Source organism: Miscanthus floridulus, chromosome 11 (assembly GCF_019320115.1).
Source record: "Miscanthus floridulus cultivar M001 chromosome 11, ASM1932011v1, whole genome shotgun sequence".
In the NCBI taxonomy this organism is placed as follows: Eukaryota; Viridiplantae; Streptophyta; class Magnoliopsida; order Poales; family Poaceae; genus Miscanthus; species Miscanthus floridulus.
Genome location: NC_089590.1, coordinates 67,185,252 through 67,199,150, shown reverse-complemented (window position 1 = coordinate 67,199,150; position 13,899 = coordinate 67,185,252). Strand labels below are relative to the sequence as shown.

General features: G+C 42.8%; 1 pseudogene; it reads right to left on the bottom strand.

Moving 5' to 3' along the window:
• Positions 1–3,795: 3,795 nt before the first annotated feature.
• On the bottom strand, positions 3,796–8,113 carry LOC136491096 (probable inactive beta-glucosidase 14; annotated as a pseudogene).
• Positions 8,114–13,899: the final 5,786 nt, after the last annotated feature.

Below are 13,899 nucleotides of genomic sequence, written 5' to 3'. Positions count from 1 at the left end.
TTGAACTTATGGTGGTACACTTTTGCATACTCATGCATTCAAATTTAAATTCAAATCATATAAACATATGCATATATATAATCAGGAAAATAGAAAAGGGAAAGGAAAATGGAAAAGCCACTTGGGCTCAATCTCTCCCTCTCACTCTCACTCGGCCCGCAGCAGCAACCCATCTCCTCTTCTCCCTCCCCTCTCCCCTTCCCTTCTCCAGCGTGGGCTGGCCCACCAGCCCCCAGCCCAGCCGCACCGTGCCCCTCCCTTCTCCCTCTCTGCCTCGCTGACGCTCGGGTCCCACCAGTCAGCTTCATCGTCTACCTTGTGGCCGGTAGCCGTACGTGGCGCAGCCATGCGTCAATGCCCCGCTGGCTCCACCCGGGTGCCAGCAGAGGTAAATGGTGACACGACGCGACCACAGGACCCCACGATGCCCCTTTTCTCCTCCTCTCCCCTCTTCTCCCTCACTTTGAACTCGTCAACGCTGACGCCATGGTCGCCACCGCGCCGAGCTGTCGGAGTAGCCGCCAAGGCACTTCAACGTGCGCGTGGGCAAGCTCTAGCTATGGCAAAGTGACCTAACAAGGTCAACCGAGAGCGCACGTGGTGGATAAGAATGACCGGGGAAATATCTCGCTGCCGGGACACCGACCTATCCGGCCTATAAATAGGCCCGGCCGGCGATGCTCTTGCCACGCCCTCTCCACCATCCGCTCCGCCGAGGGCGGGAACACACCATATCCCCCTCAATTCCACCTCTCCCCTCTTCCTCTCCGCTTTCTTCTGATTTCCCCCTATTTGGGAGTTCATCGGCGCCATTAGCGCCACATCCCCTCTTCTTCTTCTACACTGCTTCCTTGGCCGATTGGAGTGACCGGTGAGTCCCCGAGCTTCTCATCTTCCTTTTGCCATAGCTAGTTAATAGTCTAGGCCTCTGTGTTGCGCTATCCATGTGCGCCATGCGCTCCAAGCAGCCATGGCCACCGGCTAGCCATCCGCAAGGCTCGGTTGGTCCTCATGGCACCTCCACTGCACTCCCTACACCCCCGCGCACACGCACATGTAGTTAATTAGGTAGTATAGGTTAGTTAGGAGCCCCTTTACCACTCGCCGCCACCGCACTGACTCCAGCAAGCCATCACCCCTGCACCGGCTCCGATAAGCCACCACCACCGCTTTGGGCACTCGCTGCCGCCGTTGACCCCACCACCGACCACGACAAGCCTCCTCGAGCGTCGTCCACCCCTTTGACACCTCCCCTAGGGGCTGACACCGCTGGCGTAGCTCACTCAGGCAAGCCCGAGCCCTCTTCCCTGTTCTGGTTAGGCGCCGATGGACTCCGTCCGACCGCCATCCCCCTCTTCCCCTTCTTCTCTCTCTATTGGGTGGGACCGGGGTGAAATGGCGTCGCCGTTGCCGTCTGTTACCTCCCTCTCCCCTTCTTCTCTCTCACACGTGGGCCCATGGGCATAACGCCACTACCGCTGTCTCCGCTGATGTAGGTAGGGTGGACCACCTGTCATACATACACACACACCATACACAACACTGGGTACACAATGGAAATTGCTAGGTGCACCCGGCAAGTATACATAGAGTGTTAAAAACCTATTTTCCTGGCTTAGAAAAATTTCTTAGAAAATTTGTAAATAAACTAGATGCATTAGGGAATTTAATCACTAGTATGCACATATTTTCATGCACCAGAAAATGCATATGAAATTCCACCTAGTAAAATAGCTATAGGATAAGCTTATAAAATATATAACTTTTAAACCCTAACTCCTTTTCACATGAAAGCACCTCTAAAATTCATCTAAATCCAACCCTATCATTTGCACCTAGTACCACCATATTATTCTATGTTTGCTTTGGCCTTTTCTTTTTTGGTTAGTGGTAGTCTTATTTCGATCAATACGTTCGACAAACGACTGATAATCGTTAGGAGGACGAGGATCCAAATTCGGTAGACAGTGCCGGAAGGTGACAATGCGACAAGGAAAGTCCTAGCTCCCCTCCCTAACATCTTGCTTTAAACCACTGAAATGCTAAAACATGACTATAAGATTATTACCCTAGAATATGAGCTCGATCATTGTGATATGATTATTGTTGAATTAAGATAAATGATTATCTTGTTATGTTATGAGTTCCATACCATGAATAGATTTAGGGATAATAATGAAACCTAAAATTTGCTAAACCTGAAACTAAACCCTGACATAGGGCGAGTGATGGTAAACTATGGAGGTAGTTTACCATGGTAGGGATGCCTGGAGAGGATTCATGTGGGAGATACTCGCCTCGGTCACATAAGGACCGGTTTCGTAGTCCCTCTCGCCTAGTGAGTTATTACGTACAACCACATGTCTATATGGGTAGGCTTGATCTCACACCCCGTTAGATAGAAGTATAATTTCTACTAGGAGGCTGGTGTAGGCAACGAAATATCAGGAGCCGACATGGGGGATACGTTTTCTTCCATGGTTCAGTTGGCGTGGATGCTATGTGATCTTCCACATTAAGCTTTTAGTTTTTGGCCGCGTTGGAGCCCTTGATTTTCTTGGCCGTGTTCGAGTCATGTTTTCTTTTGTGATGATTTGGTATCATCACGTTGGGGGATTTGGTATCTAACCGGTTTTGTGTTTCCAACCCCTAAGAAGCTGTAGTAGAGTTATATGGACATCTAAGGTCACATACATTCGAGTACGAAGTCTCGTTAGGTCTATTTCGTCCACTGATCATGGATGAGGTTGCACCTAGTGTTATCCTAAACGGTAAACAGTCGGTCATCTACCGTTTAGCCCATTATTCAGGCAAAACGGGTGTTTAAACAGGAAAACGGCCTTTTAAACGGTCAAAACAACCGATTAAACGGAAACGGTGTACCACTGTGTACCGTTTAGACGGTGTGTAAACGGGCTAAACGGCCGTTTAGGCGAACAGTGGTTGCACCTATAGTGTGGGGAAATTTGTATACCTCTGCAGAGTCACTTAAACCTATTCAAATAATCACGTCCTTGGAATGGGTAAATGCTAGGATGTGATACTATGATTAGTTTTACTTTTATGTGTAATGAAACTAGTAAGGAATTGATGCTGATCCGAGTACTAGTGGGAATAGTAATACTCCGCTAGGGCCCAACCCTATAATTATACTCACCAATACACTTCTATGTCCACCCTATGGTTAGGGCTTGCTGAGTACGTATGTACTCACCCGTTGTTGACACACAGACCTCGGCACGGAAGAACACTATGACTTCGACGAGGAAACGTACCACAAAGATTAGGAGTCCTGCAAGGAGATACGTTCGTAGGAGTATGACATTAAGGCTAGGGTTTCGGCCGCGCTCAAGTTGCCCGTGGAATAGGACACCGCTTCGCTATATAACAATCCCGCTCTAGAGACTATCAATAATGTCGTTTCACGGCCGTAGTCTTTAGCTTATGACCATGCCCCTTAGGCCACTGTTGTAAGACCTTATTTCTATATATCAATAAAAGCTCGAAACCTTTTATTATATATCTGCATACTATTTTTGTGATTTCTGCATATTTATGTATGATCCTGACGTAAATACGGATGCACTTAGCACTCTCAAATTGAGGGGCCGAGATAGGGCCACCGGTCTGGCCACCAGGGAGATGAATCTGGCTGCCAAGGCACCAGATCTAGTCGCCACCAGGGCAGACGTCGGAGCAGCTGCCCCAGGCTGCCGCTACGACGGCATCGATCCGCTCAGTTGGTGACAAACGCTGAAGTCTTCGCATGCCGCCCGTCGCTGCGCATAGACGCCAGCGAACCTCCGGCTGCACGCACCACCATGGCCCATTGCAGCCGCGGCAACCTCGTGCGGACACCACCGCGGCCCTTCCTCTCCTGCGTAGATCCGGCCTCACACGCCGGACCCGGCCCTTCCTCTCCTGCAACGAAAGTCAGTGATGATAAGGGGACAAGGTCTCTAAGGGAACCTTCAGCAACAATTGTGACGACTACACCTATGTCATCTTCATCTCCCCCTGCTACTCCCACACAGACAGAATAGTTCTAGCCTTCTTGGTGGCAATGAAGAGTTGTTGCTAAGAGAACCCATTTTCTCCCTGCCTTTTATAATTTTATTGATGCCACACACATACACACGGCACACATATTCAAAGTACTTGAGGCAGCTCAAGCAGACGTGAGAACATGCAAGCCTGCCAACTCAACGATTAGACCACGGTAAACATCTACATATCACTAATCTTTCGAGGAGAATAGTGAGAGTTTCCATTTCGGGGCCTTGTTCTCAGGGGTGATCCCTTGAGGAACTCACGGTACCATTTCGATGATAGTTTGGGGTCCTTTTCTGTGTATTGTAGTCGACATAGTAGACCCCAAATCTCTGTGTGTATCCAGAATACCACTCAAAGTTGTCAAGAAGAGACCACGCGAAGTAACCACGCACATCGGCTCCTTTCCTTCAGAGAGTGAAATGGTCGATAGATCAGAGGCATATGTGATTTAGTCAATGTCCAGAAAGAAAGGAAGAAGAACATGCAGATGCAGCAAAGCATCCAAGGCATTGCTCAAAGCCACAAAGCATTGCTTCTGTTTAAGATTGATCGAGAGTTGTGACAGTTACCTTATCGCTGAGGCTAAAGAGGTGAGGTAGCCTTGAAGATAACTGACTCTTCCTGTGTCGTTAGTAAAATCATTGGCAGACATGCTGCTATTGCTTGCTTGAGAATAACCTGTAAAATTCTTATAGCACATGAATTTAGACCATGAATGACTAGCTTAGTTTGTTGGGCCATGTTTCTTTTTTTATGTTTATATCGATAAATCCTAATTCTGAAAATCCTCACTCCTCCAATTAGAAATGTTTGTCACATTTAACTTTGCATTATCTTTGATTTGTATCTTTGACCAATTTTTTTTTGCAGATTTTGACGATTATTTCTTAGAATATATTATTTAAAAAATCAAATTAATGAGATTATTTTCCAAATGCAGATCTATCATGTATGACTTACATGTTTTCAGTCTAAATGATTTAAAGTCATGTGAGTAAATATGTAAGGTAAAGTACCTGTAACGGTCTTATCAATGTCCTAACACATAGTGTTGTGTGTGATTATTGGATAGTGTCAATACTCAAATTACAGCCATAGAAACATCTAAAATATAATTTCACTTAGAACTAGTGTTTATTCCATCTAGAAAATAAAGACATGGTTAGAAGACATACCATTTTCGGTGACATAAATTGGTGTGTTATTGTATCTTGTTTTCAAATACATTACCACTTTTTCGATCCCATATGGAACTGTATTAATGTATGGTGACCCTGTCTGCACGAATAAAGATTGCAACAGTCAACAACAACAACAACAACAAACAACAACAACAACAACAACAACAACAACAACAACAACAACAATAATAATAATAATAATAATAATAATAATAATAATAATAATAATAATTCTGTTCAGCTTGGCCAAAAATCATAATTAGTTTTCTTTTCTTTCTAAAAAATGACCAACAGTTCTACTACTCTGCCTGCTTTAGCATTCACTAAAACACGAGATGGGCATCACCACCTAAGCTAGTCCTACCCAAACCCAGATGAGCACCCAGGCCTCTCCACCATTAAAGCAGTTAGCCAATTCCCTACTTGAAATTTCTTTCAAATAAACTAATATTGCAACAATACATGTTTACCCTTTCACCAATAAGTATTACATCTCTTTCTGCTGAAGTACTAATTTGGGCATCCCCATCAAATGGATCCAATTCACATGGTGATGATGAGGAGATGCAGTCCTTCAAATAATATGTTGAATAATGATTTAAACCAATGAAATCCAACTTGGATGCCTGTAGTATCTTCTTTTGTTTCAATGTGAATTCAGGTAGATTTGGACCCAAAATCTTGCGCATCGCAGAGGGGTAATCGCCAAGAATTATGGGGTCCAAAAACCTGGCATAATCAAACAAATTAGGCATACTATAAAATTGGAAACCAACTAATAATACTATATGTCTAGGGCTTGTTATTAGAAAATAAAGTGTTATTTGTATTCTTGGCTATCAATATAACAGAAAGATAATTACCATGGAGCGCCAAAAGATAGAGCCCGCTCAACAGCTAAGTTGTCTGTTGGGGTATTCTGGAATGGTTCATACCATCTTAATTGAACAGTAATTCCAATACGGCCACCTTGTTTCCCCTGCCAAACAACAACTATATATATTACACAATCTTATTTAATTGGTGTTTTTGTTTTAGTAACTCATTTAATTGGTGTTTTTGTTTCAGTAACACAACCTAATGTGTTTACTTCTATGTATTTCATACCTGGTACTTTTTCTTGTAAATGTTGACCACATTTGCATGAGACAATACCATGTTGTGACCCGCTATGTATGGCTCAGTTGAAGAATTTCCAAAAGTACAGTTCCCAAATGGCCTAGAGCAGTGACCAGGAGGGAACCGTCCATAGATATACCCAAGCTTTGACCACATATTTGGCTCATTAAACGTTATCCAAAATTTTACTCGGTCACCAAACATCCTGAAGCATACATCTGCTAGGTAACCAAAGTCCCTCCTAGAAAGTATTTAGAAATCAGACCAACCAACAAATCAAGAATTAGAAGCCATCTTTATCGCAAATAAAGAAATGGACATACCGAATTTCGGGGCTCAACCATCCACCATATCGTTTTTTCCAGTTCATATGGAATGTCAAAATGAGATATCGTCACAAATGGTTCTATGCCTATTTAAAATGTAGCTCAGAACTCCATATCTTCAAAGTAGTGGTCATTGCATATATCTGTTGAACTAATACCTCTTTGTAGAAGAGCATCAATAAGAGCAATGTAGAATGCTACACCATCTCGATTAACATGCCCGAAGCGGGTTGAATTACATTACCTTTCTTTTTCTAAACAACAATGCAAAACCACGATATATGCCGTAAGAGAGCAATAGACTAGTACATGAACTAAATATTTTTTCAAACTCACTTGGTAGAATCCTTGCCCATGCAATGGAAAATCGATATGAGTTGACACCCAAGGAATGCATCAATTCAATGTCTTCCTGGAGTATAGAAAAATGCCTCTGGTCTCAAGTAGTTGAACAGATACCAATATCCATTTGAACATCATCAACTACTACTGTCGATTGTCATTTTATATAGATTACTTAATTACCATCCAACATAAAAGCCATGGAAAATTTGTAGCATACATACCATATAAGGATGATAGTGATCATCAGCGGTATCACCATTGGTCCCATCCTCAACTTTACCTAAAAGGATTGAACAAACAAAAGGAGATGACGTAATAAGAACAAAAATGAATTGACATCAAGGAGTTATGTCTAAATTAATTCCTATAGATTATCGTCATGCTTCACCTTTCGTATGGGTGAAAATATCCCAATTGCTTAAGCCTTTGTTACCCTCCAAATATCCACCTTCAATCTGGACAGTCAGATAAGAGTAGCAATAAAAGTTATGGAATAGCTAGCTAGGCATCTCGATATGAAGAAAGCAAGAAAAGATAAGAATGGCATTGGTGATATTTTCATTAGCTGAATAGATGCATCCAACCCGTTAGATGGTTTCCATTAGGATAGGTTCCCTGTTGTCCCTTCAGGGTCTTGGCCTATATGGCTATATATATACACCATATACATTTTTTGTGAATATATACAACACATATCCCTGGTTTTAGCATACAATTTTATTCCATTTTAATCTATCATGGTATCATGAGAGTTCAGTCCAGCGACCAAGAATTAAAATACCAGGTACGCCCACACTCACCTACCTCTGCTTTCTCTATTGTGAGCACCTCCGACCAAGAATGCTCTTCCTATTTATTTTGCGGAAATAGGTAGGTGAGTGTGGGCGTACCTGGTAAGCAGAGGTAGAGGTCCCAAACAGGAAGTCTGGAGGGAACTGGGTGCGATCAATAGCTGATGAAGCGCACAGTAAGAGCTCCTGAGCAAGAAAAAGAAAGAAGGCGAACCCAATTATTACGCCCTCCATTGCTCGCTGCTGGCTTAGCTGGTTGCTTTGCGACGCCACCAACAGTCTGTGCCCTCTTTATTTATAATCACACGGGGACGCAGCGCGTAGAGGCTTTGAAAGCTTGATTTTTTTTAGTCAGCATTCAATTTTGAAATCTATGGCTCAAATTGGATGTGAGAACGTATGAGGATGTTAGAGCCGTGTAGAATGCACACATGGGAGGAGATTTTTCCGCTTCATTTCTTTTTGTTTGCCTTCTGTCCTTCTCGATTATAATGTCCTGGCGTCCAATGTCCACCGACCTGCACAATGTCCTTTACTCCTTTGGAGAGGAACTTGATTGGATGCAGGGCAACGAACGAACAACACATATGTAACATGTGGAGAACATATATGTAACACGTGTAGATTCATTAGGACTTATGAGGCTATGACACATACAGCTTGTGGTATAGCTGATGGACGCCAGTAGATTCAGTAGGACGTGTCATCACAGCTCATCAGAAATGCAGATTTAGTTTCACTTCACGATTCAGACATATACATCGAGATAATATAAGAGATTTCATCATAATATAAGGCCTTGAAACCTCTGCCTAACAAGAAACACACAACCACAAAGATGATGCAACTTGCGATACTACAATAGCTGATGGATATATACTTGTTGATTCAGTGGGACTGAACTCAAGGGCTGTACGTATGGTCACTGCACAATTGAAAAAACGAGTGGTTAGGTTAGAGTTTGAAGAGTCTTCCTGCGGCGTCGCTGTGGGTGTCTACTCGCCCGGCTGGACGCTCCATATCGGCCTATCCTTCGCTGCCATTCATGTTCATCCTGGTAGGAGGCTGCTACGGACCACTCTGTGTGGTTGTAGTGCCAAGCCGGCTCAAATATCAAAACTGTAGCATAACGCCGTTTAGTTGTGATCTTGTGCGGCTCAAATATCAATGAATAGTGACGAAATATATACGGATGAAATTGAAGCATGCGCTCTTTCCAAGCTCGGATTGATTACTAATATGGTTTTAAACAATTTGTTAGTATCATTAGTATATGAGTTTTTATGAAAATATTTTTTATGTGATGAAACATAACATATATATTTATCTTTCATGCATGCTAGCATGACATGTATGTTTACTTTAATCAAATCTTAATATATTAATATTGTATAAGTTGGGTAATGTAGAAACATATATATGCTCTATGGTTATTTAAACAATTATTTTTATAATAGAAGATGCTAATAATTTAGATGTAGATTTAAGGGGATATATAATTTTTCTAATAATGAGATAAAAATTGGGTTAGGTAAGTTATCTATCATAATAGGAGGACATGGGTAATTAGATGCAAATTTAGGTCTACTTTAGACCATATTTCTTAATGGCATAGGTGGGTCATTTAAACATAGAGTCATTTGTTACATTATGTCGTTTCACACAATAGCAGAGGTGGGTAATTATTTAGAAAATATAATAAATCCAAAAGCTATTATTATGAATGGTGATTAGATTATATCAAATTAATGGTCAGATGTTTCTGATATTTGTGAGATTTTTTAGTATCTATCTATTGTTTTTTATCGAGTCTTGTGATGATTAGCATGGAGGCTCTATTGAGGACCTTATTTAGAATTATAGTGTTTATCTTTTTCTTGCGTGATATATATTTAGTTGAAACCCTTATGTGACTTGATGAATTTATAGTTTGGCTTTCAACTTTTAATGGAGTTGTTGCAAATTTTTCCACATGTTAAGTACAAATTCTAGTGTTTTTTTATCTTTTATTTAAATTTTATTTTATTATTAAAAAGAGATTAGGTCCCAGTACTACTATTTTCCACATGTTAAGTTGAAACTCGGCTTGCACCCCGGCACCTTTGTGACGAGTAATTTATAAAATCATTAGGAGATATTTTAAATTACCTTTCATAATGGTAGATGTAGGTAATTTAGATACAAAGTTAGTGGGTATTTGAAATTATATTTCATAACGGAAAAAAGATTGGTAATTTAGGTGCAATATTATGGGTTTGATTTGAATTATGTTGCATAGTGACAAAAAAATTGTGTAATTTATAAGCAAAATTAGGGGTTATTGTGAATTATCTTTCATAGAAACATATGTGGGTAGTTTATATACAAATTTATGTTGCTACTTTGAATTATCTTTTGTGATGATAGAGGTGGATAATTTAGATGTAAATTTAGGGGATTACTTTATGTATTTTTCATAATGGCAGAAGTGGGTATTTTTTTTTATAAATTACAATAGATTCAATGGTTATTATCGACGATGATGATTCGAGTCTACCAAATTAAAGGCTAGATATTTTCTAACTATTGTGAGCATTTCTAGTATTTATTTATTTTCCTAGCGTGTCTTGTGAGAATTAATGTGATGTCACATGTTATGTACCTAACAGAGGGGTCACCCAAACCCCTAGATTAGCGCCATGAAAGTATGATTAACCCCCTGGCTGATTCCTTTAATCATCTAGGGTCTCAGGGCTACACCCGCCATGTGCGCTCGCACTCACACTCCTGACACCAATAAAGGCCCGCTAGGCCCGAGACGGCCCACTTCACGAAGCAGCCCCAACGTTTAGGCATCAGGCCTCAAGGGCAAGCCTAAGACTAAGTCCGTACGCCTGGAGGCTTTGAAAATTGGGAGGAAAATCCCTGGGTGTTCTCGACCCTGGACAGCCAAAGCCGACCAAAGAGGGCCCGTCGCAGACGTCATCGCATCGTCCTGACCAAGCCTCCTATCCAACGACGTTAGGAATCTATTCCAAAATCTGATAGATGCCCTAAGCCTAAGACGCGGGTAGAGATGCAGGGCGTGAGGCCCTACCATGACCCTGTCCACTTGCCACCACGAGGTGGGGTCGGCCACTCCAGGCTCAGGATCACGCTTTGAGCATAACGCAACATGACAAGGACACTCGTGCGGCCACTACGCCGGAAGATGCGGGCCTGCCGTTTAGTCTCTCCTGTATGCATCCACTCCCATGGCATGTGAATTACACCATGACAAGGACGAGCCCAGGTGAGTGAAATTTTCGTATTTTGGTCCTTTTTGAAAATAATTTTTAGAAAAATACCTACGCCAAAATATTTTCTGAAAATAGACTATTTTTAGGCGTCTTAGCACATGACGCCGAGATATGAGGCTCGGCGTCGTGTCACTCAACGCCGAGGTATTGCCACGTCACGGACGACCGGGGTCGTTGTCGACACGGTGGCGCGTGGGTCCGAGATGTCGGGGTCGTGTCCGCCGACGCCAAGTGCCCAACCTCGGCGCGGCTGGACTGCGCGCCGAGCTACTGGACCCACCCGGAGCGTGGCCCAGGCGGCCCAACAAAGCACGGTGGCCCAGAAGCTCGGCGTTGGGTCACTTAACGCCGAGCCTCCAGACCTCGGCGTGGCCCGACTCAACGCCGAGGTCTGGTCCCTTTAGGCCGCGCCGAGGCCCCTTCTTCTTCCTCCCTCCATTCTGAAACCGCGGGCCTCCCTCTCTTTCTCTTCTCCCCCGCGCCGCCACTAAACCCTAGGCTCCAAAATCGACCCCTGGTGCCACGATCTCGGCTCCCGAAGCTTTCCCAAGGTAATAGTCCCTCCCCTCCTCCATTCTATCCGCGTAGATGTGCTTACATTGTCCCTAATCATGTGGAATCATGGTTGTATGGTGTTTTGGTATATTTGTGTTTGCATTTGTAAAATGTATGGCTTAGGATGATTGAGTGCATTGTTGTTTAACTGTTTTATGTGATGAACATGTTAGGTTAGTTTGGTTTCTAGTTATTTTGGTCATTAGGGTTCTTTGTTTATTGTAGGTGTCATTAGGGTTAGTTATTTGTTGGTCATTAGGGTTACTATGTATTTTATTTATTTGTTGGTCATTATATTTCAATTTGTTATGACTAGAAATGATTATGTTGTTGGGGTTGAAAAAGATGAAATGATATATTTTAGTTTCTACTTATTGGATTGAAACTCGCATGATATATTGATATGTGACACTACTTGTTGTGTGATGGCTGTAGATGGATAAATTAGTGAGGTTGCATCATGGAGGCCGTATTGTTAGGACAAGAGATGATAGTTTGGAATTTCTGGACATGTGTGAGGAGTTGTTGATTTTTTTTCTGAAACACCATCTTTGACCCAGTTAGTGGAGCGAGTCAAGGTTAAGTTAGGCTGGAATGAAGGAGACGTGCATGTTCAGTTTGAAGGTGTCATAGATGTTGGGTCATCGAAGGGTCCTCGGATCAAGCGGTTGCTCAAAATTACAAGCAAGACTGAATGGAATGATTACAAGGCAGTTGTATTGGCCTCAGAAGTGCGATCTTTGGATTTAGTAGTAAGTAAGGAGTCTGGCTTAGGAAATGATAACTTCGAAGCATGGCCATCTTCCCCCGCTCACATAGGTTATGGTCCTTTGCCTGAAGAAGAAATACTTGTCACACAACTAGGCTACGGTGGAGATGAGGAAGAGAATCTGGTTACCGATGGTGAGGGCAATCATGATAGTGATGAAGAGGATGATGATTATGTAATTGTTGATGCAGAAGAAGGTTTGGACGACGCTAGCGGAGACTTTTCTATTGAGGATGAGCTTAGCGACGAAGATGATCTTAGTGGTGAAGAAGACTTTGGTGATGCTAGGGCTACGAACCGTTTTGACATGGAGATAGCTGAAGATGATGAATCCTTTGTAGAGGAGATAGCCGAAGACTCTGATGACGATCGCCCTATTGATCGTCTGAATTTTAGAGAAATAGAGATATTGTCTAGGGTCTTGCCTTGGAGAGATCCACTAGTTGGTGATTTCGAGGACCTTAGCCATGGTCATAGGGTAGTAGCTGATGGTGGGTCAAGTGATACAACTATGCCTGATGTTAACGGTTGCCTCATCATACGGAAGGGCATATTGTTTGCTACCATGGATGAGTTGAAATCATGGTTGCAAGAGTACTCCATTGTACACAACCGACCTTTTAGGGTCATCAATTCATTCAAGGAGAAGAGGTACACTATTGCTTGTGAAGAACAACAGTGTGGTTGGAGAGTATGTGCTAGGAAGACGAAGGCAGGCAAATGGAAGATTACCTCAGTGAAGCAACCACATGTTTGTGCCACTACTGAGGCAGAAGAGAACCATCTGCAGCTCAATTCTAGGTTCATTGCAAGGCAATTATGCCCCGTGGTGAAGCATATGCCAACCATTACAGTGTCTGCGTTGGTTGAGATCATCTTCCAATGGTACAATTACTATGTCAAGTATGGGAAAGCATGGAGGGCAAAGCAGCGTGCACTGGAAATAATATTTGAAAATTGGGAAGAAGCTTATGAGCGCCTCCCTGTAATGTTGAACACAATGAGGGCTGTAAATCCTGGGATGCACTTCGAGTATTTACCTAAGGAGGGTGAAACAAGGAATGGTAAACAGGTATTTGGAAGGGCGTTTTGGGCGTTCGGGCAGAGCATCGAAGCATTCAAGCATTGCAGGCCCGTCGTCTTAATTGATGGGACCTTTCTTACAGGGAAATTTGAAGGCACAATGCTTATTTGTATTGGGACAGATGCAGAGGACCAGCTTGTGCCATTGGCCTTTGCGATTGTTTGGAAGGAGGACACGGATAGTTGGTGTTGGTTTCTCAGGCTAGTAAGACAAGTGGTAATTGGTCTAGGACGTGATGTTTGTGTGATATCCGATAGGCATGCTGGCATTCTGAATGCCGTAGAACAAGAGATTCCTGGTTACGGCTAAATACATCACCGGTGGTGCACCAGACACCTTGCTCAGAATCTTATAAGGCGTGATCACAGAAAGGACAACTTCAAATTATTTGAGGAGGT